The sequence below is a fragment of the Botryllus schlosseri genome, chromosome 9 (assembly GCF_051294905.1).
Source record: "Botryllus schlosseri isolate E-star chromosome 9, Bs_hap1, whole genome shotgun sequence".
NCBI lineage: Eukaryota > Metazoa > Chordata > Ascidiacea > Stolidobranchia > Styelidae > Botryllus > Botryllus schlosseri.
The window spans coordinates 8488176-8512207 of NC_137244.1; the positions used below are offsets into that span (position 1 = coordinate 8488176).

At 41.1% G+C, this 24032-nt stretch overlaps 1 protein-coding gene across 1 annotated transcript in view; it reads right to left on the reverse strand.

The window, feature by feature from the left end:
* The window catches only part of LOC145447125 (uncharacterized), a 469805-nt gene that overhangs the window by 391316 nt on the left and 54457 nt on the right, over positions 1–24032 (reverse strand). The window lies entirely within an intron of this gene.

The window sequence follows — 24032 nt, forward strand, 5'->3', positions numbered from 1 at the left end:
CCCACCGTACACGAAATTGAATCAACCGCGGAACGACGAGTCAACCAGTTTGACGGGCTCCCAAGCCACGAAATTGGACCACTAGACGACGGGTCAGGGCAGACAACTATTATCAAGCCCAGTCGCATACGACCGGAGTCAGCTGTAGTTTCGTGTCCTTGTTCAGAGGTCGAGCGAGACAGATTAAATCATGAGTGGAAAAGTGCAAGTAGAATTACTAATCAATAAGTTTCACGTCTGGCCAGAGTACAAAAGGTCAATAGATATTTTGGAAGCTGATTACGTTCAATATATTCGCAAACCCCAGAATAAAGGCGGGTAGAATCAGGAGGCGAGTGGAAAAGTACAAGTAGAATGACTCTAGTCTCATGTCTGAGTACAAAGGTCAATCCAGATTCTTTGTTCGTTTTCTCTCTATCGTTAATTATTCCCCCTTTTTTGATTGCCGCACAGTCAGAAGGGAATTCCCCTCGAGTATTGCTGCAAAATTGAGAATGAGCTAATTCTTTAATTACTTATTATATTGATAATCTTGGTTTGTTTAAGTAAATAGGGTGCATGCGCGCAAATCGCCCATTTATATACTACTCATCTCTGTTCTGTATCCTTTATCGTGCCGGTTGCTCTTGATAAGAGGCACGCGAAAAGTTCTTCGAGTCAATAAATATGAATATACTGTTAAAAGCCGTGTTCAAGTTCTGTACCACCAACCAGTTATTCATATTAGCACAGAAGTGAAGCTCCGGCGGGTATTTCGGAGTGAAAAACGGTGATTTTAGCTCTGAACGGAAAAGATGATTTTTTTTTCTTAGTCAACCGATCACAAAGTGGGAAAAATGAACCGGTTTGAGAATTTTACTCCGGTTTTGCAACTTGCAAATTTCTGAAAAAGTGTCCTCTTTTTGGATTTCCAAAATATGGTAAGCCTACAGTTTGGTACATATCATTATCAATTGAAGAAGCATTCGGTAGACCCAGTTGTTGAATTCAGCTGATATTTTGTTCACCGAGAAATAGTTTCATGACCGCAGTGAAGAAATTACCACCATGGCTTAACGGTACATCACGAATGGGCCTCCTGAAGCATTTCATGCCATTTATCAGTTAAGAAATATTCAGTATCATTGTCTTGCAGATTTTGCGATAGAGCGATAGATGATTCCATGTCAAAAAATCATCTCGGTGAGGAGGCACGAGATCCAAATAGTCAGATCGTGGCCATCTTTGCCAAGATTTCAATGGAATGTGCCCAGTATAATATATCAGGATATCCACTGTTGACGTGATGCAAATGCTGGAACAACGCGTTTGTTTTTCCGGAATCTGCAACAAAAATGAACAAATGATGTATTTAGAGACACAAATTAACATTAAGAATATATATAAATGTATGCAGAGTTGGTCAGTAATGAAGAACTTCTACTTCATTGCAGTACTCAAGTAGGTGTTGCCTATTTTCGAAGATACATCTTGTAATTTTGAAGCAGTGATCTCGTAACTTAAGTACCTTGCAGGCATTTCACTTTCTACAGCTACTTGAGGAAGTTTAAATACCAGTACGCCCGGGAATACGACTGTTACTTGAGTAGCAATGCAGACTACTTTAACCACATCAGGATTAATGTAAATCGCTCATTTAATAGCGTATCACTAGAATCAGCCAAACTTACCTTGGGCCGGCTGAGAAGAGGTCCATGCGTTATTGTGACGATTAGAATAAACCTTGCAAATTGAAAGCAATCTTCAGAGTTTTCTCTTCCTCCATCGTACAGGCCTATAGCCTATAGGCTAGGGTTGCCATATTTTAGTGAAGCAAATTCCGGACAATCTTTAGCGCCCCCTAGCGGATTTTAAAATGAGGCGTAACACATTGGCCGTCAATATGACGTCACACTAGCAAAGCATTGCCCATCGAGGAATGAAGGGGAACATAGGTCATGAATTGGGCCATCTGTAATGTGAGCTCTGGTGATTGCTACTTGCTAGGGTTAGCAATAGATTCCTCCACGGCCGGATGAAATCATCTGACGGGCCGTGCCTGGCCTGTCAGGATTGTGTTTGACAGCCCTGCTATACAGTTAGGTCGGTGCGGCTCTCTGTTTATGTGACTTAATCAGGTCCGAAACAACATTATTTTCTCCCCCCCCCCCTCCCGCCCAAAAAGCACTGATCTTGGGTCCACCATAGGGTAGTCGATAAAACTTGTTGGACACTTACTATGCATTTAGCTGTTATATTTGGTACAAGTGTAGTAAAGGCCGTAAATAGTAACGGGGTATAATGGGAACACTGAGTATAGTTAGTGAAGTGTTGCACTATGTACATGTATATGTTGCAAATAAATGGGAAATATGCGGGTTGATTGGGTAGTACGACCCATATGGAACATGTGAAAAAAAAGCCCTAGGACGTTAAAACGTAGATTTGCCGTATCCAGAAATTACGACTGGAGTGGGCGTTTGCGAGCAAGCTGTAAAATCCAAAAATATCTCATTTTGTGCAGAAGCATACCGACAACATTATGCGCTCGGTAAAAAAGGGAAATATCATACAAATGCATGTATCTTTGCTGTCTTAATATTACAGAAGCATTGGGAGTACCTCGCAACGTTCTACGTCTAGCCCAATCTTGAATTTTACTGGCGTTGTTTTGGGTAAGGTTTGGCGGCGGGAGATATATATAGCGCGCCATGAATTAGATTTTAAAAATCGGACAGACCAAGACGACGATTAAACAATGAGGGAGGTTATTCATGCAACAGACGCCAATCACAACAGAACTGAACTAAACAGACACGCCTGGAACTGACGGTCAGATATAGTCCCCACGAGAATGTGCTTTTCACATATAGCAATGTAAATCTAAAATGGCGACATGTTTTATGGTTTAAGCAGTTCGTTTCAGGTAACCTGCACCCATGGAAATTGTTGGTGACGCAATGGCGGACTTCGGCAAAAGTATATATACCAACCACTCCGGTTTTCTTCCCGGCCGAGCTAATATCATGTCAAGTAAATTTATCATTAAATCTCCGAATGCAACATCGGTGACGGGTAAGCAAGATAATTTCCATCATGTTACCACACTGGTGTATTTATCAGTCGAATGGCGACGAACGGAGAAGGGCGACTCGATGCAGGAGCTGACTACGACAACCCCTGAATCACGCGAATTTTGCACCACGAAATATACGTCAATTGACCTCAGCTTTACCGTTATCGCTAAGGAAAACCAGCTACATGACGAGCATCTCGAAAGTATCACAAATGAAGGGGAACACATACATCGTAAGAAACCTTTCATCGGTGGTGAGCAATTGGGAGTAGTTTCAAAATGTTACCTAAGCTACCATAATTGTTGTATTAATAATGATAATGTGGATGGTGTCTCGTTAACGCAATAAACACACAAGCGCGGAATGATTGAAAGGCATAATAGCGATTACTAGTGACGTATATGGACATTGGACATCTTAGGTCATTACTCGGAAAACGACTAGCATGAAAAGAACAACAACCCGATAGTATGATTGCTTCGAAAATGTGTTCTCGGGAACGTATTGCTAGAATAGAGCCCGTGTTTCTGTAATCCGTCTGTGTGCATGGACTTTAAATTGAACTTATGACCATATGTCTAGTTTTATAGGTAGATATCAGGCTTGATTAGACTGGCCCGGCTCAAACGATCAAGGTTTTGGTCCGGCCCGCGACGCTAAATCGAGTTTGACATTCCCGTCTATGGTTGACCGTATACGATAGATCAGAATTAAAGGCGATAGTTACTATCGTCATTTGCGTCCGGTATAAAGCACTCTGTAATGACAAAAGTGATACAACATCGCGCAATGAGGCTGTACGTACACGTGTGGTAATATTGAATGTTAAAATGCAAAAGTATTGGCGCACAAGCACATACTGGGTATTCAGTCAGTAAATTGCCTCTACGCGTAAGATCTGTAATTTCTTTAAATTCGGTTTTAACTTCCGGACGCCCGTTTACCAATAAATAAAGGCTCTTAACTTGAATTGACCATTGTGACGCGAGTCCACTTTACCTCGGTATTTTCATTCATCGGCCTGGTTAAACTATTTGTAAAAGTGTCGCACTCGTTTCTGCGGTCATGGGCTAAATTGATACATGAATGCTTGCTTGCTTGCTATAAATTGGTTGTGAGGATAATTCCCTTGGTCCACTAGTTCTTTTTGGACGCATGGCGAGACTCAATATCACCTCGGTTAAAGTTTAAATCGTACAAGGCATATGGTGCCAGCCATCCGGCCTGGGTAACGATCCTGCATGGTCGAGGCAGTACTTGTTCTGCCCAACATATTTCGATCAAAATGTAAATTTTTAATTAATGATTTCCTCCATAGAAATCACCACACGGAGTGTGTAAAACATATTAATTTAATACGTCATACCGTAGTCGTGGAACGTGATAATGCGATTTTGCTCGGATTGTCGTTGTTGGTAAGTTTGTAACGCCACCATCGTATTCTAGAAAAAGGGGCAAAAACTGATATAGTTCGCAGGTTTCGTGCAGTAGACCGGAGTAATACTTATACTGCTATGCGCCAAGTCTGTGTAGTACGGGCAATAAATCTGTGACGGCAATCGTGTCTTAACAAAGTACTGCAAAATCGAGTTTGCAGCTAATGTTCTGCCTTATGTCATTCTTATCGCGTGCGCGGCGAAAACGCTCCATCACCAAATATGGGAAACCCATGTTGTAATATTCTTTTTGTGTGTGCGGTTTTTGGGAGGGTCATAAGTGGAAGGCAGGCGCTCACGGCATGCCGTGAGAGTAGAAACATTCCGGTACTACTGCAACGTGCAATTTCTGGAAAGGAAACACCACTGGCCATACGGATATTAATCCCTTATGTAGGAATGTAGGAGTTTTTGTGACAGTTTCCTGGGGCGCTGGGCACGGTAATTGACTTCGCAAAATAGCAGAACGATTATCTTGTCATCCACCAAACCCTTTTAAAGATGACGCAATTCCTTACTCTGAAGGCATATAAGCATTTGTACGTTAACTTCTTCATCAGTATGTACTTAGGTTGGAGTTAGATAACAACCTAATCGTCTATCTTTGTAGTTATACTCAGATGAAAGCTTGGAGAAACTGAGGTTGACTTATTCATATTCACATATGTGTATGACTGTATGTTCCTGTACTCGTCTTTATGTACGAATGTATACCATTGGTATTATGCGTATTGTCCTATCATTACAAGTAGACGTAGATAAGGACTTGGAATGGATCAGTCTGGTCTACATATAGCCTACATAGCTACGCGACCGAGATAACTATGGGTTGAAAACTACTTACATGTTGGAAAATTATTTTGTTTTGCGTATATATATGAGCAAAGATTTGAGGTCAGCTACATCAAATAAAAACATAGAGTGATCAGAATCGCTTCAATATCTAAGTGAGTATCGTAACTCGAGCAAGGAATCCTGTATCAGATGTATGGGCACTAGGCAGTCTGCACTATTGTGAAATTATCGATTGAACTCACAAGGCTATTCTTACATCTACGCTTTTGGCTTTCGGAATCAACAAGGTGCGTGTGCAACTGTGCATTAGAGTCGTACACGCGATGAAGTATTTTGTATACGTCTTAATTAATGGTGATAACAGTAAGTGCTATGTTTCCTTCATATAATTGGGGAAGCGGTCTTGCGAGTATAATAGTGTTGGGTGGCCTAATTGTTCTGTAATTTAGGACTTTATCATAGTGTGCTATCGCCATTCACCTTGACCAGAGTTTCTATGTGAGCCTGTTATAGGATTTGGAACCGTCCCACTATAGTATTTGAATTTAACGAATATACAATTTGAGCATTTCATTGCGCATTATCATTGGAATAAGCTTTAAATTGGTAAACTAACTCGCAAATGGGTCGGCAGTTCATCGTATTGGGTTAATTTGTCTGCAAAATCTATTGACCTTGAGTCATGGCTTCTATTTTGGAAATTTATGTTGATTTGACTAAGAAATTGACTTGAGTCACCTCTCTAAAGAGGAGTAAACTGGGGTATAGATTGAATGTCGTAACACGGGCAACGAACAAGATTTGAACTTAACTGTGGAAACAGTGACTAAATTGTAACTTCAATTGTTACGTCATAAATTCATACATGGGCATTACTTTCAATTTTTCTTGGGACGCTCAGAATGGCGTCATGGCCGGGTTTAGATCAAGACTTTGAAATATTTTGGCGAAATCAAGGTTCTCGGTTGCAAGCAAGTCGCTTCAACAAGCCTAAATTTCAGAATTGGGAAATATGTGTATATCAAGGTCTTTAATCCGATTTCTATCCAAGTAACGATGTGGCTATTAAAACTAGATCGTATAATTAAGGAAGGTGGCATCATGTGGCGTGTACTTAGAAATCCAAATGTAATAACGGTATAATGAATAATGGTGCATACGCATGTTTTGATTTGCAGCTAATTTAAGGCCTCGGTTTGAATTTGATTTGACGCATATTGAGAGCATCCCTATACTCCCTAAACCAGGGGTGGCCAACTTTTCTCTATGTATGGCCATATTCTGTTTATTAATATAGCCTACTGCCGTATTCCAGTGTTCGGTTGTGTAGTAACTGGACGCCCGATATCCCATGTTAAAAGATCCGTGCCCGATGAAGTAAGGACTAATGTGTTTGTTCGTATCGGCTTGGGCGCGCCGAGAGAAGTCATGTCACGAGTAAATACTGCGATTTATCGAATCCATATATGAATTTCGTCATTGATATTTGTAGTTGCAGATATTGCTATATAGTATTTGTCCTTTCCCGACACCTATGGTGTGATTCATCATTATTATCAATGAGCGTAAGTCTTCGAAAATTGGTGCCTAATATTAATGATGATGTATCTTTGGGTGGGACAATTGTTATTGATTTAAAAAAAAAACGGTAAATTTTACGCTAAATAAATGCACAATTTTTGCATTCACCAACATTAAGAGTTTAATTTTGACAAAATTTTGCATTCAAGTATTAAAATTAGGCATTGTTCACATAAGGTTGGTCTCTGCATTTTGGGTTGGAACTAGCTGTCCTTACGAAATACCTTGGCAACAATAGCGACTAAACGTTCCACAGTAGCAGTTGTGTTCTAGCAGCAATGAGGGTCAGTGTATACTGTGGAAGCGCTGATAACACACCCGTTGCTTGATACCAACAATGTTGTCTACATCGTATTTTAAAGACCGCAACCTAATAACACTTTTGCTGAGATGTCGCGAAACACCGATCTGTTAAGAATCACTTTACTATGAGAAACAATGTCCGTCAAGCCGTCAAATTTCAGATTCAGAATTAGGCTATGGGCGTAAGTTTGGGAAAACATAAGACCCTAAAATAGGCTCCAGGGTGTGGTCTAAAAAAGCGAGAGGATAGGGTCACAGCCGCTGCAATCTCTACGTAAGAAACGAAATGTTGTTTGCAAAGCAAATTTGAATTACGTACAGAATTTTGACAATTTTTTTAACCAACGATATAATTTTTGAATTTCTCATGTATATCAAAGAATGGTCGCCCTAATATTGGTCATTTCGTTACATGCGTTGGTTTCTTGGCCTCCTATCGGGATTGGGAAAAATGTTGGACTCGCCTAGGTGTGCCGTAAACGACACTCTTTCGTGAGACGTACCCAATTCCCAAGTTGGTATTTTTTATGGATCACCTGATTTTCTTCTGCGGCTCGCATTTGTGCTGCGGGGATCAGATTACACGACACTGCGGAGTTGGAATCGTCAAATCAATTCGCATCAAATCGTGCGTGACACGATGGGAATAGCGCTAAATCTCGCCAAAGCTGATTCTGTATCCCCTGCATAAACAATGCTTCAGATATATGCTAGGGCTTAACTCAATTTAGCAGCTTTGCGCATATGTGATTATTGACATTACCGATTTTCCAACATTTAAATCTGTGCTCGTTCGCTGTTGAGGATAACCATAGGTACCCGGTCTATATACTGATCAGCTAATATAGTGCAACGAATCATTGTGGTTGATAACTCTTTTGTAGACCCGACTCGGCATGCTCAGAACCACCTACTAATTTGGCTAGCACAAGAGATGTCATGACTCAAGATCTATTGTCGCACAAAGATGGTGACATATTTTTGAAACCAATGTGATTCCCTATTATTAGAAATACTCGCCAGCTTGTAACACTATTATGGTGTTCCCTCACTTTGCGTAAGCGCTGCTGTATTAGCGCAGGTTAGAAGAAAATAATTGGTCAGTAAAAGTGCTAATACTATTTATTCTTGATTGAACTAGCAAATTGGAGATCATACGAAAACACCCCATAATACTGAATACACCCCGTAGCCAGGGTGGACAATAAACCTATATGTTGGTATATGCCTTACTTTTCGTGTTTAAATTCTGTTAATGATCCCTATTTGTGGCAACGCGATATGGCGTTAGTTACCAGAAACAACGCCGAACTACCCTGCCTAAAGGTTTGAATTTATGTGACACTTCCCCTATTTGAGACGAAATATTTTCTGTGTCAACACCCGTATGAATTAACCTTTCATATCTATAAATGTGATTTATGGCGCACATATGATATTATTGATTGGCTAATAATGGGTTATATACTACTCTAATTGTTTACAGTTGGTATCGAGCATTTTGTCATCATGGTACTGGTAGTTATTAGCCTATGTTTAGTGCGACTGCGCACTAACCTATTTGCTTGTAGATATCCTATTATTATACTGGATTGGGTGTAATCATAATGCCCTTTATTACCCCCACTCCCAAAGGGAGGCAGCGCACTGTGATTAACAGACGCTGCGCCTCGTCGCCATTTGAAAAATAAATTATTCTGTTTGAGGAAGAACCATGCTCACATTCTCTACTGCCACGACACTAGGGAATAGCATGGCTTCATGGCATCCTCCGCTAATTAAAAGAAGGGGAGGGGGTGACTTCGTTGTACATATTTTGTGGTATCCGTCAGAAAATGAAAAGGATAAAAAATGAATAAAAAAAATTTTGATGCTTGTATGTAGAACATTAACATTTTAAAGAAGTGCAAAAGATTAAAAAGTAACCGAAAATGCGAAAAATATATATATATACATCCCTACAAAAAGAGCCGCGTTCGGCCAGAAAAAAATGTTTTTATTTTTATTTTATCAGACAATTACTGATGCGAGCCAAGAGAATCATTTATATCCCCTTTTTGAATCCCCTAGTGCAGAGTTTTGCATACGCGTCAACTCGAGGAATAAAACTGGCCTAAACGTGGATATCACCTTGAAGGTGAATGCTTGGTAGATTGCCGTGATTAAGCTGAAATTCATTTTGTAGATTATTATAGTTATATATGTTTATTTCCGTAAATTTGTATCATGTATCGTAATTGAAAAAAATGATGCTAGTTTTAAGTGCAAACCTGAAGCTAGCTAACCCTAAAAATAACTACTTGTATATTATTAATTGAAAATTATAATGCAAATACCCTTAGAACTGCAAATGCACTACTTAATGCATAGCAATGGTGTATAATGCAAATACCCTTAGTACTGCAAATGCACTACTTAATGCATAGCAATGGTGTAATATATGTACCGTACACGGAATGCTTGGAATTCGCTTGTTTTGTGATATATCAGTGTACTAACAAAAATGAAATAATGATGATATGAGTCAATTATGTAGTTATGTATATATTAATTTAATCGACACGGTCTCTTTAGGATTCCGATAAGGTCCTCCCCACCTAAAAGCTAAGAAAATAGCACCATAATGTCTAGATTATGAAGAAGGCTATAGTAATTGAAACGAATAGGGGTGGTTTATGAGAATCACCTAGCTACCCATACGAAGCTGCTATAATACGGAATAAGCCGTCGCTGAAGCGACAGATATGTAATCACCCTATCTTGTTTGTGTTGAATATTATAATTATAAATCTGTAACCTTACGCATAGAGACAATTCGAAGAAAGTAATGCTGAATAATACTTGGCCAAGAATAATATCACTAGTAGTGCGCCATATTTGGCACGATAGCCGTGTTCATTGAGCTAAGACGGTGGCATTCTTGACACTGGAGTCGAATCTATATGCGTAATTACAGAGTTTGGGCTATATCCTCCCGCCCCTATGTAAGAGTGGATGGACCCTGAAATCGAAAATAAAATATAAAAGTATATAAGTATTATGCCTAGCAGGGAATGGCTTGCCCTGGTCATAATATATAAAAAAAAATCTTAAATACCATCAAAATTTAATGATTGGAAAAGAGTGGGCAGTTTCGGATGGTTGATTGGAATGAGCTCGCCATAACTTGTGGTATATTTGCTTGGCTGGATAATTTCATTGGCGTCTTTATATAGTGCGGCGTAGCCATTCAATCACCAGTACGGAACTGAAACTATGGTTTGCGATACAAATGTGTCGAAAATAGAGTGATGCTTATATGGAATTGTCGTATGCATGCCAGTTTTACGATCATGCTGCCATTAAATGGGGCCACCATTTTTCGTGCATGCGAACTTTTGCAGTGTTGCCGTTATTTTATATTAGTGTATGCATTTTATATCTATGTGTCATTTGGTGCCCACACGAATTGTATATCAGCTGCGGTGAACAGTTGTTACTCATGTAGGTAGCATGGATGCCAAATTCAACCACCACCACCACCGAAGCAGAACATCTAAAGAAGTGTTCAGACATCCACAAAACATTGACGAAGACATTGAAAGAGTCTGACGTCATTTGGGCTCGAAAGGTGATGTTCGGATGTCCCCCTAAAGGCTCTCAAGCATACATTGATAGGATCGCCTGCTTGCCACAGTTGTAAGGTGCACAGAAATGATGCAGCGCGATCAAATGCGCCGGTACAGCTCCATGAAACAGATGAATTAAAGATGGACCGAACCAGAACAGTAACCGAGATATATTGCATTTGAAATCTCGCTACGACAGATTTACGGACGAAATCCCGTATCCTGATGGAATTCCCTTGCCCCGAATAGACACGAAAGTATTTGAAGAAACGACTCAACAAGACATCAATGCCTCAATTGAAAATGGATATCTACATCTGAAAAGACTGCAATACTTTTATGACTGAACTGGTGATCTGCCAATTGGTTGGCTTGGACTCTGAGTGTTGATACTTTTGTGGGCATCTAATGGCATATCACTTGTATATTATATACGATTGTATGGCAGGAAAGGCCATCACATCTATTGTGAAAACAAACCTTGGAGAATTATTTTGAATTTAGATTGTGCATGATGATAAATAGGCTAACATTTGGTTTTATATCAGTATGTACAATGTGCATAGAGATGCCCTATTGTTATCTGCGTGATCTTATTGGAGTATTTGGTTGTATTAAAGCTTATCTTAATCTTATATTGATTATTATGAGTCCCTGGGCCTGGGAAGGTCATTGCTTACTTCGATCAAGCTGCGGCCAATACTTCAATCCGCGCCACAAAGCACCAACAAGGCGTGTAAAGGGGTGAAGAAAGCGTAACGAACCGGGATGACGTTCAACACTGTGAAGCAAATTGAACCGAGTGTAGACTACCCGCAAAGCAATCGTTTTGGGGCTACACTTTAAAAAACTGGAGGTCCCAACCGTTTCTTCCGGCGTTAAACGTCATTTCCCGGCAGTTCCAGAGGACGGGGGAGAGTCTGGAGACGAATAATTGTCGATCAGCACTCTCCTATCTGCAATTGCCAACCGGTACACAACCCCTAACGTTTCCTCGTCTCACCTATGGACTCATAGCGCCAGATTGAGAAGCTCACGGCAGAAGCAAACGGTATCACATCCGACATCTCGTACCAGGACCTTCTACTTGGACGATTAGCCGAATTTCCAATTTTCGGCAGTGTGAGCGCGAGCACTGAGCATCTCAACTACGAAAACACACAGTGTACGTTGGAGGCAGCGTCAGGACTGGACGCGGAATCCAGTAGTCCAAAGCAACACATCGCAACCAAGAATATATCATTGAACAGAAAAAAAAAAGCTCGCCCGAAACGCCACTGATCAGACGAACGTATTCAAGAGGAGAGACTCAAGCTATAGCGCAATGAAAATAACCCCATCCGGCAGTCAAGGGACACGTCAAATCCACGAAAGCCCTGGTACGAAGTAAAATTTCCTGGCCGCTTCAGAACAAATCAGAATTCTAAATAGATCATCTCTATTTTACTTAAATTCCCTGATACCGCGTATGGCCCGACACCAGAGGTGGTCAAAGTGATCAGCATGAGCATTGAGCATTGGTAGTTAAGTAGAAGTATCTATTTCCAGTATAGAATAAATGATTAAAAAAAAAGTAAATTTCATTGGCGGTTCCCTTTGTAGCAGTAAATCACAAGTGGTTGCTTTGGAAATTGCAAAATGAATATTCGCAACTTCCCAAAATGTCACAAGACACTACAAAAACAGCAACTTTCAAAAATGTATTTGGCCCCTATCTTACTGTGGCTATTTCAGCAAGTTCCTGCTATGACAGTTCCATTTATAAAACTAAAACAACCCGATTCCAAATCTTCTGTCTACTTCTGTGTAGCTAAAATGTGCATAGTAAAAGTAGAAGCAGTCTAAAAAGATGATCAAGAAGAGGGTAAAGGAAAAAAATGCTGACACTATGTCACCCCTACCACCAGTGCATATCTATAATGTGCAACCACCGGGGCTGCCTGCCTGCCGGCTGGCAGGCCTCCCCAATCTTCGCTAGCAACCGGACGTCAGCGATACCCAGCACCAAATCGTAATCCGCCGCCGCGGCGAAATCCTGCCCGAACAGCTGAAACAAATCGTTTTCCTAATGACGTGATGGCCGGTGAAAACCCCTATCGGAGGAGCGCTGCACCCGGAGGGGCAGACGGGATCGCGGGTCTCAGGAAGGTCGGGAAGACAGCCCGACGCTAGAAGAAACAACAACCCGCATTCGCGAAACTCTCAGAACGTGCGAACGGCTCCGGGAATGCCAGCGTCAGACCAGAGGGGACGCGGCCTTTCGCAGACTCACGACTCGGGTGTCGGGGTAGATCATTCGCAGTTGACGCCGTCCAGCAGTCAAGAGGCGAGCCAGATTTCGAACACCCAAGACACAAAAACAGCTGCCTACCCACAAAGCTGGACTGAAAGACAGCCTCTCGAAATGAAATTGCGCGGCATAGGAGGATCATCCTGTGTCAACTTTGTCGTCGTCATCAAGCTGGACGACCTACCAGTACCGTTCGCAACTGGTGAAGGAGTCCCGTTAAACATAATAGGACTAAAATGGATTGAGCAAGTTCAACGGCTACCCTCAGTAGCAACAGAACTGAAGGATCCCACTACAGTAAATTATGAACTATCATTGTCCGTGAATTCGGACGCGGCAAAAACCATAACTGGAAGCAGTACTTGCAACGCTGCTACTGGTGATGGGTCGGTGGAAGCTGCAACGTTACACAGCGTCGAGACTGGAAGCCCAGCTGACGCCCCACGGGACCAAAGATGTCCCTGCCTCTCGGAAGGATTTTGCGCCAAGTGTGGAGAAACCACAGATACAAAATTAAGTCGGGTGAGCGCTGTGACCCCGAAATCCTTGCGTGCTGAGCGCGGAAGCCCCGCTAGCACCTCTCAGGAACATTATGTTAAAGAGATTCCTGAAAACAACGGCCTCTGCATTCGCCACGATAGAAGAGTGGGAATCGTTTACGACGGCCCCATGGCCGCAGCAGTTGTGCCGCATACCGAGAAGATTACATTGAAAGCAGCTGTCGACATCCACACTGATGTGACAAATTTCGTGGATAAAGAAGAGTCTGGAGGCTATATGCAAGCCTCTCCAGAAAAAGGGCCCCCGGCGGGCGTTTTAACCGCCGGCGTGAAGTTGGATGCGGGCACGCAACCCCTTCAGAGGCAGAAAAAAATCGAGTGTGGAAGCCCCACTGAATACAGATACCCTCGCCCTCTCTCCACCGACATCAAAACCGCGCCACGGCCTCTATAGACATGGTCGCGGCCCGATAAAAACGTATGAACTGTATGATGGAACTGATAAGAAAGTGAAGACAGAATTGGAACGGTTATGCAACCGGGTAGTTGAACTTGCTAATCTTCGTACAAACCTCCCGAATGCGTGCCACAACTATGCTTGCAGCAACTCCTAAAGGACAGGTTGGGCCAGGATATTCCGACTACAACCCTAAAAGAGATCATGCGGGGCTGTACCAGAGCGGCAGTCTCGGATGAGGGGTTGGCGGCCGCACATGTCCATATCGTGGGGAAACCCCCTCATTATGAACAGAACTTGAATGACGACAAATTGTATCATCTGACTACGCGGAACAAAGCCATACAAATCATGAAGACTGAACTCAGGCGAATGGGCCGGAGGTACGTACACCTCAGCATACACAACCAAGCTACGAGTACACACGAGGAGCAGCTTTGGAAATGGACTCATCCGATCACCGAAAACTGGGGTTAACTCTATTGCAATCGCCTAATTCGGACGTGGTTTGGTGTGAAGGCCTCAACCCTAACTCACACATACGACTCGCTCACGGAATCGTGAATCGAACACGATCAAACAGCGCATAAAATCATAGACAGAAAGTCACGTAAAAAAAATATTTAAAAAAATGATAAAAAATATTTTTTTCTTGTTTGAATCTGCTTTAGATGTTTAAAAGTAGTACCGCGAAGATTGGTTGCTTGTTGCATTTGATTCTATATGGAATTCATGTATTATAAGCCCTTAAATGTATACGTAATTTCGATGTTCATGGGGAAACACTTGAGATTGGATAAAAATTTATGTGAAACACTAAAATGATAGTGATTCACATGTACGAGTAAAGGACGGCGGCTTGTGCATGAGTTCCTTATATTTTATGTATGAATTCTGTCAATGATATTGATTCTTCGATATATTAGGCTACTATAAAATGCACCAGTAGGTTGCACATCCGGTGATTTCCAACCTTTTATGCTCGCGACCTCATCTCCCACTTGAAAATGTACCGTGGCAAAGCTCAAAACTTGATAAGCTGATTACTAAAAAAATTCAGCTTGCCCAAACTTATACACGGCATAGGAAGCTGATTACGTTCAACATCATCGCGATCTCCAGATAAAGGCGGACGTCCCCAAGATTTGGAGCCACTGTATGTGATTGAAGCATCCAATCGGCCTTAACCAACTCTAAGAAAATACCGTTAGCTTATAATTGCGATTACAATCAGACTTATTTCAGTAAATGATGGTTATTTATATTTATTTTGATTGCATTTTTGGCGAGGGTGGTGCGCGCGGCGCGAAGAACAATTTTGAATAGCATAATTCTGCTTGAAAATAATATTGTTTATGTTGATTTACGAAAAACTTTTGAGTCTGCTTCAAGCCTTCAAAATTCCGGACATTTAGGCATATTTTAGAAATTCCTCCCGGACGCAGATTTTTCAGTGAAATTCCGGACATGTCCGGGAAATTCCGGACGTATGGCAACCCTACTATAGGCTATAAGTGTTTATATGGTAAAGACAGGCCGTATCTCAGGGTCGTATCGTGTCCTGACGATTGTGTTGGCTTATCCATTCAATGGAGTGGGCATCTTCATGGCTTCAGTAAGAGCAAATGGTCAACAAATGCTGTGGCCATATACTGGGAGTCAGCCATTGGCAGTTCACAACAGTGCACTTCTGTTGAAGTATAATTCCAGTACTGTAGCATTGAGGTGCCGTTCATTAACAAACATATGCCTGCCTTGTTTTACCAGACATGTAACTGATGAATAGTATCTGTAACAAGAGATTGGATTCAACAGTTGTTATGGACACTTACAACTGCAACGACCTTGACGTGTTGTATTGTGTTTGTATTTGATTCAAATGTTTGGTTATCCTTAATTGAAATGCCTCTTGAATCTTGCACACCGGTGGTGTACTCAGTGGCTCCAATTCTTACTAGGAACAATCCAGCAATGATCTGGAATACCGGTAAGCCTGCAATACCAGCACTACCTGCATAATCACATATTAATCGATAGTACAAGATCTTAACTGACGAAGTCCCTCCTAACGGTCGCCTTCATAGTTGACACGGCACAGTGTAAATGTACACTTGTACTTGTATAATGTAGACTGTACAGCCTTCGATGGTGACATACATTCGCATAACATACCGGTAAATGAAAAACATACCGCAAGGCGTAATCAAAATCATACTGCGGATATCAATGTTAACGTTGGAAATTATTCTACATTTTGTTATCTTCTCACGATTATCAGCGCAGCAAAATATGTTACATAAGATACTACAGAAGCAGAGATATTCCGAAGGCGAGTAAATGACCGTACCGGTATACCGGTAAATTGCTGCTGAAGGAATAGGGCTAATACCGCAAAGTTTCAGACTACCTGAACATCTCATAACCTAGTTAACCTCTAGCTTTATATAATAACATAAACATGGATATTATATGCCTCTACCGCTCTCAAAAACTTAAAATTACACACAGATGAAGCGGGTGACCGGAACGTGCATCAAAACTGAATGCGCGAATCTGGACCCACTTAGGTAATACCGCGATGACGCAATTGACGCGTTCAGCCATCCCGGAGTTCTATATATCCCTGACGTACTTGAGTAGATTTCTTTGTCGATACTTCTACTTGAGCAGCTTTCTTGACTACTTTGACCACCTCTGGAGGCAAACAGGTGCACACTCTGTTTAGAGCAGAGGTTGCCAATTCAAATTGCGTCGCGGACCGGATTCAAGCCTTCAGATGGCCGGCGGGCCGGACCAGTCTTCTGATTCCCAAATGTTACCACCTGTCCTTGCTTTACACTTGAATACTTTATTATCAACCATATATAGATAATATACGGATATAGGCAGTGTTTCCTTTAATTTTTCGCGAGTCTGCGCGCATTCACCAACTCACCTCGCAATCCCTTGAAAAATAGGTCATCACTTCGGCTTTCTTGTGCGCGGCAAACGTTTTTCTGTGCGCGGCGACTTTAAAAGCAGCTTGGAGAGAACAGTGATCATAGGAATTCTATTCTAGCAAGTCGCCACAACTTTATCCGTGAAGGATGGCACAATACGATGATATTGCGGTTGAATAGAGTTAAGATCCGCTAAAACACTGGCGCTAACGACAATAAGTTTTCATATTCCCATCCTCCCTTTGCGGCAGTCGTAATCTACCGTTAGCCAATCGTGTGCGCTGCGAGGGATGCAAGATATTTAACTGACAACGCGGGCAATTAAATCGCAATTCGGGTTTCTCTTCCCGAGTCCGGGGACCTATTGGTTAGAAAGTGACCCAGCAGTGCGTTCATGGATATTTGAATAATATATTTGTGTAGCCTACTTAATATATTTTCCATGTAAATTGCATATACTATCTATAACGCACTGGCGTTTTCACTTCTGTGAGTAGTTTTGGTCCATTGTTCCATAAAAATTTGAACTCCGTGTGCACATTTTGCATTCTAGAATTAGACAGAGTAAAACCACAACACCGTATTCGGGTGGTTATAATGTGGCCTATGAACCTTGGGGTTGTCCAAAATTTGGAAAATCTCAAAAATGATGGGTATCAATGTCTCATTCTATAAATTATCGATTAGAAAATCACCAATGAGCCTACAACAAGCTCAAAGTAAATACGGGAGGATCTGGAGAAGACGTTTGAGCCGAAGAATGCGAGGATGTTTCTATCACTGAAACGGCAGATTGAAATGATGCCGAATTTTAGGGATAAGAACATTATTGAGAAGATTCAAGAATAGCAATTGCTGTTTCAAAGAATGGCTTGTATAGGTCATGCCGTTAGTGGTATTGATCAGGTTTTCGAAGTGATAAAGCATTTGCCGTCCAATTTTGAAGTGACGCGCTCGTATCTTGTGAACGAAATACTAAGTAAGCTGGATTATTCGTTTGGAGGATTTGCTGTGGAGAGTGAAAACCGGTAATTTCGCTTCTCCCACCGCAAAGTGTTCAGGCCTATCCGGCGATTGGGGAGTAGGCCTAAGGTAAGCCGAAATTTATTGGTGCGTGTGATCATTGTGGTAGAGTTGGGCATAAAATGTCCATGTGTTGGGATCTGAAAAGTGATGCTAATCCACGTGATCGGGAATTCGAGCCTCGTGGTTACGGGCGTGGAGGTGTTTCTGGTGAAGGCAGATGACGTTTTGAGCGTCGGAATGCTCATTATGCTGAGTGTGGAAGTGATAATTTTCGAGAAAATAAATTGACCCGTGTAGGAGAGAGACATTCGCTGTCTGCTGTTTTACCCATGGAAAGTAGAAATCTGGGTATGCCTCACCGTGGTGACAGTGTGAGTAAGCAATATCAGAAGCTCACGTCTGTTTTCCTGTCTCGACACAGACTGTCTGTTATCTGTGATAGTGGTACAACCAGTCATATGAGTTGCAATTCTGATATGTTTATTAAACTGCGACCTTTTGATGCCAAAATCGAATTGAGTGATGGTAAATTCGATGCTGAGGGTATTGGGACCCTTCGTATGGTCATGTATGAAAATGGAAAAAGAACTGTTATTGCTGATTAACAAAACGTAGCCTAGGCTACTCCATGTTCCCGACTTGTCGACAACCCCTGTTTTCCGTTGTCAATCCAAAATATGTCGTCGCTTTTAATTCGGTGGTATTCGGATTTTTGATAAAGTTGCTGGGCACAATGTTGTTACTGGCAGTATCGTGAACAATTTGTATGTGCTGGATTTTCTTCCTTATACTGAAAAAGACATGTGGGAACCTTTGTCCCGCCCCGTCGAGAGGGGGCATCGTTCTCTTGAAGTTGATAATAATGCGAAAAAGTTAACTGTTTTCGTGGTTGTCGAAACGAAGTTGATAAACCATGTGTTATGACAAGTGAAGTCGGTGATACAGGGTCAACCGATGACTCTCCCGCGTGGATCAGAAGGAGTGTCTTCCGAATTGTCAATAAGTTACACGAGGTGTGATACTTGCGATAAAGCGTTTGTTTTGACGGTTGATACTGTTTGGGAATGTTACTGAAAATCGTCTGGCTGGAGACGTTTCAGCTGAGTTGCGGCTTCGTCGTATAGGCCACGGCCCGGCGATCCGGGATCAAATTGAAAATTTCATTTGAAACGCTGATTGTTGTTTTCTTGCATGCTTCCAAAGGCTGCGTAGTCGGTGGATTGTACCAATGACTCCAACTCCGACTCCAGACATTTTCATTATACCGAATCCAAATCCGACACCGACTCCACACATTTTCAATTTTCGACTCCAACTCTGACTCCGACTCCTGAATTATTAAACGTACCGACTCCGAGTATTTTCTCAAGAGAACTCCGACTCCGACTCCAACAGTATTAGCAATTTACTTCTAAAATTATACGCCACAGTGACGGTTAAATGACTATAATATGCTAACATAAGCGAATATTTGATTAACGATGGCATGCAAAATTGTTTCATTGTGGCACAGAATTATTCAGTATGCAATTAACATGGAAGCATGCCTTTCTAAATATCCTTCCTTTTTCATATTTTATAATTTTTTTTAACGTGGACTCTCAAATACCCTAATATGTATGAATAATTCAACGGTGACATTGATCCATTCCTTTATCATTGAAATGTAGATAAAACAATCGAAGCGTAGCTCTTGTGTATGAGTCAGCAACTAATACAGCGATGTAGCTTACTAATTTTCTCATTACATACTATACTAATTACAAGCACACATACCTTCACTACTAGTAAACATTGGACGGAGACGAAATTTAGCAAGTAGTCAAATGGCACCTGTCTATCTACATGCCCTTACTCAAGGATTCACGGACTAGGACCTGCAGTCTTTATTAAGCATTTGTTCGACCCAAGACGCTGAGCTTCACTACAAGTATTTTTAATTTTGTCAAGTGGGAAGCCGCGTTTGGTAATATTTACATCAATTGAACAATTTTACAGAACCAGACAATCTATTTAATCTGTCACAGTACCATGATATAGGCTAATTTCAAATATTGCATCAATTTGAAACTGCATCGCGAAGATGCATATTGCGATTTTCTTCCTTTGTGCGACGGAAATGCAATATCCAAATAATGTCTTATTTTATTATTAACGTTAATAATAACTGTGATTTATGGTGTATAAAAATCATATTCTAGTTAATATTAGTAACTTAAAGACAGCTTTGAAAGCAATTGAAAGCAAAATATAGGAGTTGGAGTCGGAGTCAGGGTCATTTTCACAAACTCCGACTCCGACTCCAGCCAGTATTTTCTTCACGACACTGACTCCAGCCACTATAGTTTTCACGACTCCGACTCCAAGGCGTGCTAAAAAGAGACTTCGAATCCATTAAGCAAAAAATTGCTAAACCCCGACATCACCGACTCCGACTCTGATGCTTTCATCCGTATATATGAATGTAGATAACTGCACCTATACCAGAGGTCTCAAACACGCGGCCAGCAGGCCGCATGCGGCCCACGAGATCGTTTTGTGCGGCCCGCGACGGCATTTAGGATTTCGAAGTATTCGACAAAATTTAACTACCATTTTTTAAATTTGAGAACTTAAAATTTGGTCTAAAACTACTCCAGAAGCCAGAAACTACTCATCAAACTTCACTATATTACATCACTTTCGAAAGTTTACGACTCAGTGGAAGATTACCTATTATACGTGACATTGCTTGTTTATGATGGTTAAACATGACCCGTTGAAGATTTGTACTGAAAATTGTGATTTGAACTTGGGCGCGATCTTTTGTAGAATTACTCGAACTCAATGGGGGATAACATGAAAATGAGTCTAGTTGAATCGCGTCAAAAGATACAATCAGAGAAGGACTTTTGTGACGCGGAGCGCCGTGAATTAGTACAACCACGGACGCAACAAACTATCAAACTGGTATGGAAAATAGTAAAATATCAAAAGGTCGTAGCTTGCGTTTCGCGGCTTATTTAGGTATCTAAGCAGGTCTGTATGGCAACCCTTGGCATTATGTTGTCATCTTGATGTATAATTGGTTACATCCTGTGTCATCTTGGGTATCTTTATCCATGTTATTATCGCCAATTTAATGTGGCTATATAGTATAAAATAGTCGTAGCCCACGCTGCACAGCTGTAACACAAATAGATTTATCGGCGATTGGACAGTTCTATTGCCATGGCACAGTAATCATAATCAGTATATCCCAGTTATTAATGACCTGTCAAATATTAGAAAGTAAATCTACCGCTGATATAATTTGACTTTGCCAATGACATGATCAATGTAGCCTAGTTATCAGGAGTATACCCGAGACCCGGATTAGGCTGTACTGCTTCAATGATATGATATCAGATCAATCTTTGTAAAATTCTAAATTTCTACCTATAATGGCGGCACGTCAAATGTCCGCTAGCTGTAAAATTATAACGCGACAGCTATTACGGTGTCCTGATGCATTTGTACTCTCGCGTGGTGTCTACAACTAATTATTTTGACAAACTATGCCAAGCAAGGTATCAATTGTATTAAAATATATAAAAATGTTATTTTTTCGTGCCAGGCGTGAATTCACAGTAGTAAATCAAGTTTCCCGATGCATGCGGAATGTCAGTCTGTTAGGTCCCGTCAAATAAGGCCGTCTTGGAAATACATTGAATTCCGCTAGTATATTGGTGCTGCGGCCCGCGGCGCCATCAAAAAGTAGGAAATTGGCCCCCGAGCACATTTGAGTTTGAGACCTCTGACCTATACCTTGGAATTGACAGCATACAAGGGGATTTAGTGATGACATTCACTATTCCTAAATCTATACCGAAAGCATGTCAGTTGGTGCTACAAGTTAATCGAGGGATGAACAGATTGAGGTTGATTAGTGAACAGATGCATTTAAAGAGTTTTGAGCGATCGTCATATCGACGTCAGGTTCGAGCAAGGTTGATAATGAAAAGGGTCGCGACGTTACGTCACGAGCGCAAGCACCAAATTACAGCATTGCATGAAGCGTAAAAGGGAGATTTCTCAGTTCACCACGCCTATTGCGATCGACAAGCGAAATTCGACCATAAGCTCCGGACTGGAGTCATTCTCATGAATGCGTAATTCGTTTTGCGTTCGGTGAATGTGACCCGTAAACGAGAAAACACTGTGATCATGGTTATTTAAATAACTTGCCATGGGGATATTTTGACTAAAATTAAACCAGCCCCATGGATCAATTTTATTATAATACTTAGGACTAGAGCCCGACCGATATTGGATTTCTGAGCCGATACCGATAAGACCGATATCCAGTACCTCCGCACCGATAACCCCGATATATTCAGCCGATATTCAAAAGATATGAAATCTAGCTCAAGGCCCATATCTAACACCTAAGAGCATTTCTTTTAACAACTTTACAGCCATTGATATGCTTGAACATGAAATAAATGATCAAGGAACCATAAAAACATATCAAAAGCACCAATCAGTTGCAGATTACAGTTCACGAAGCACAATTTCTTGGCCCTTTCTCCAAGGAGTGAACTTCTGTGGTCTTCCATAGATGATGTATATAGTACTAAACAGTAAACACAGTGAGCGGTCTTTCACTTGGTACCATAGTTAGTGGCACAGCAAGAATTGGAAATCTTTCTTCATTTCGGTTTCACAGCTCCCTTGCAGGGGATCTTTCCTTCAATGGTTTCAACAAATATTGATTTTTATATTGATATTCTTCTGGCAATGCACCTGGAGCCTTCAGCACATCATTAACAAATACACACTAAATATTTTTCCGTTGGTGACAACGCCAAAGAGAACGCGTTGCACGTAAAAAAAAAAGAACACCTGAATAGCCGTTGATGTTGTGGTTTTGTGTTGTGGCATGTGGTGTAGTCTCATATAGACGTTTCCTAGGCACTATGTAAAAACTGTGCCGACTTTGAAGGTGGATATATAAAAATCACCCTAAAGGTGAAATCCTATTTACACCCTATTGAGCTGAAAAATCCAGAATATTTCTCTGGCATTCGGACGATTATTGCTAGCCTCGAAGATTCTGCCAGCGCTACCCAGCTACTTTGTGCTTATAGTGCAACGTCAACGATTACTGCACAGTGCACATATTTATTCCATTAGATTACTACTACTACTACTACTACTACTATTACTACTACTATTACTGCTGATGAGAGTTAGTCGAAAAGCTTTTAGCGAATAAATTAACAATATGAAGTTATTGTTTCGCGTTATCCATTAGATTACCGTAGTATATAAAGCCCACTTACTACTAATGCTCCAAACCACAAATCAATATATACGGCTGTCTGAGTCAAATAATAGCATTTGTGGTGAGTGTAAGACCACCACACGCATATCAGAGAAAATTAACAAGGTGCTGCGAATTGGTTGCTGTGGTGATAAAAACATTTATTTGATGAATTAGAAGTGGCACTTAATAGAATAAGATGGTACCACCAAATGTACATGTGCAGGAGGGGATTGTCGGTCGTAAGAGCGATTACTAGCTGATCTGGAGTTGTCGACTCAGACCCCACCGCTTGCATGTAGCATTGAAAAATCTTTTATGTGATAATGAAACCATCGTATTCAAAATCAAATACAATATCAGACCATCATGTGAAAATCAGTGATAACACGAAGCATGAAAAAATTGATAATAAAAGCGAACAATGCACAATAAATCAGGAATTCTGGCATGGCACTATTGCGCAATTTACGCACAGCATGAAATAATTAAGGCTTGCAATGTAACCATTGATTATAATAAAATGGAAGTCAACAATATGATGCACAATGAAACAGGGCCACGGCAGTACTAAAAAATTATTACTTACTCAAGACGCACATCTCCGAACTTAAAAGCGCAAGATATTTATATAGTTTACAGTGTAACCATCAAGTCAAGTCAATGATTAAATGCAAGGCAACGAAGTAATGCACAGTAAAACAGGACCACTGCAATAGTATAAATCAATATTTGTGGCATAGTTACTTGAAAGTTT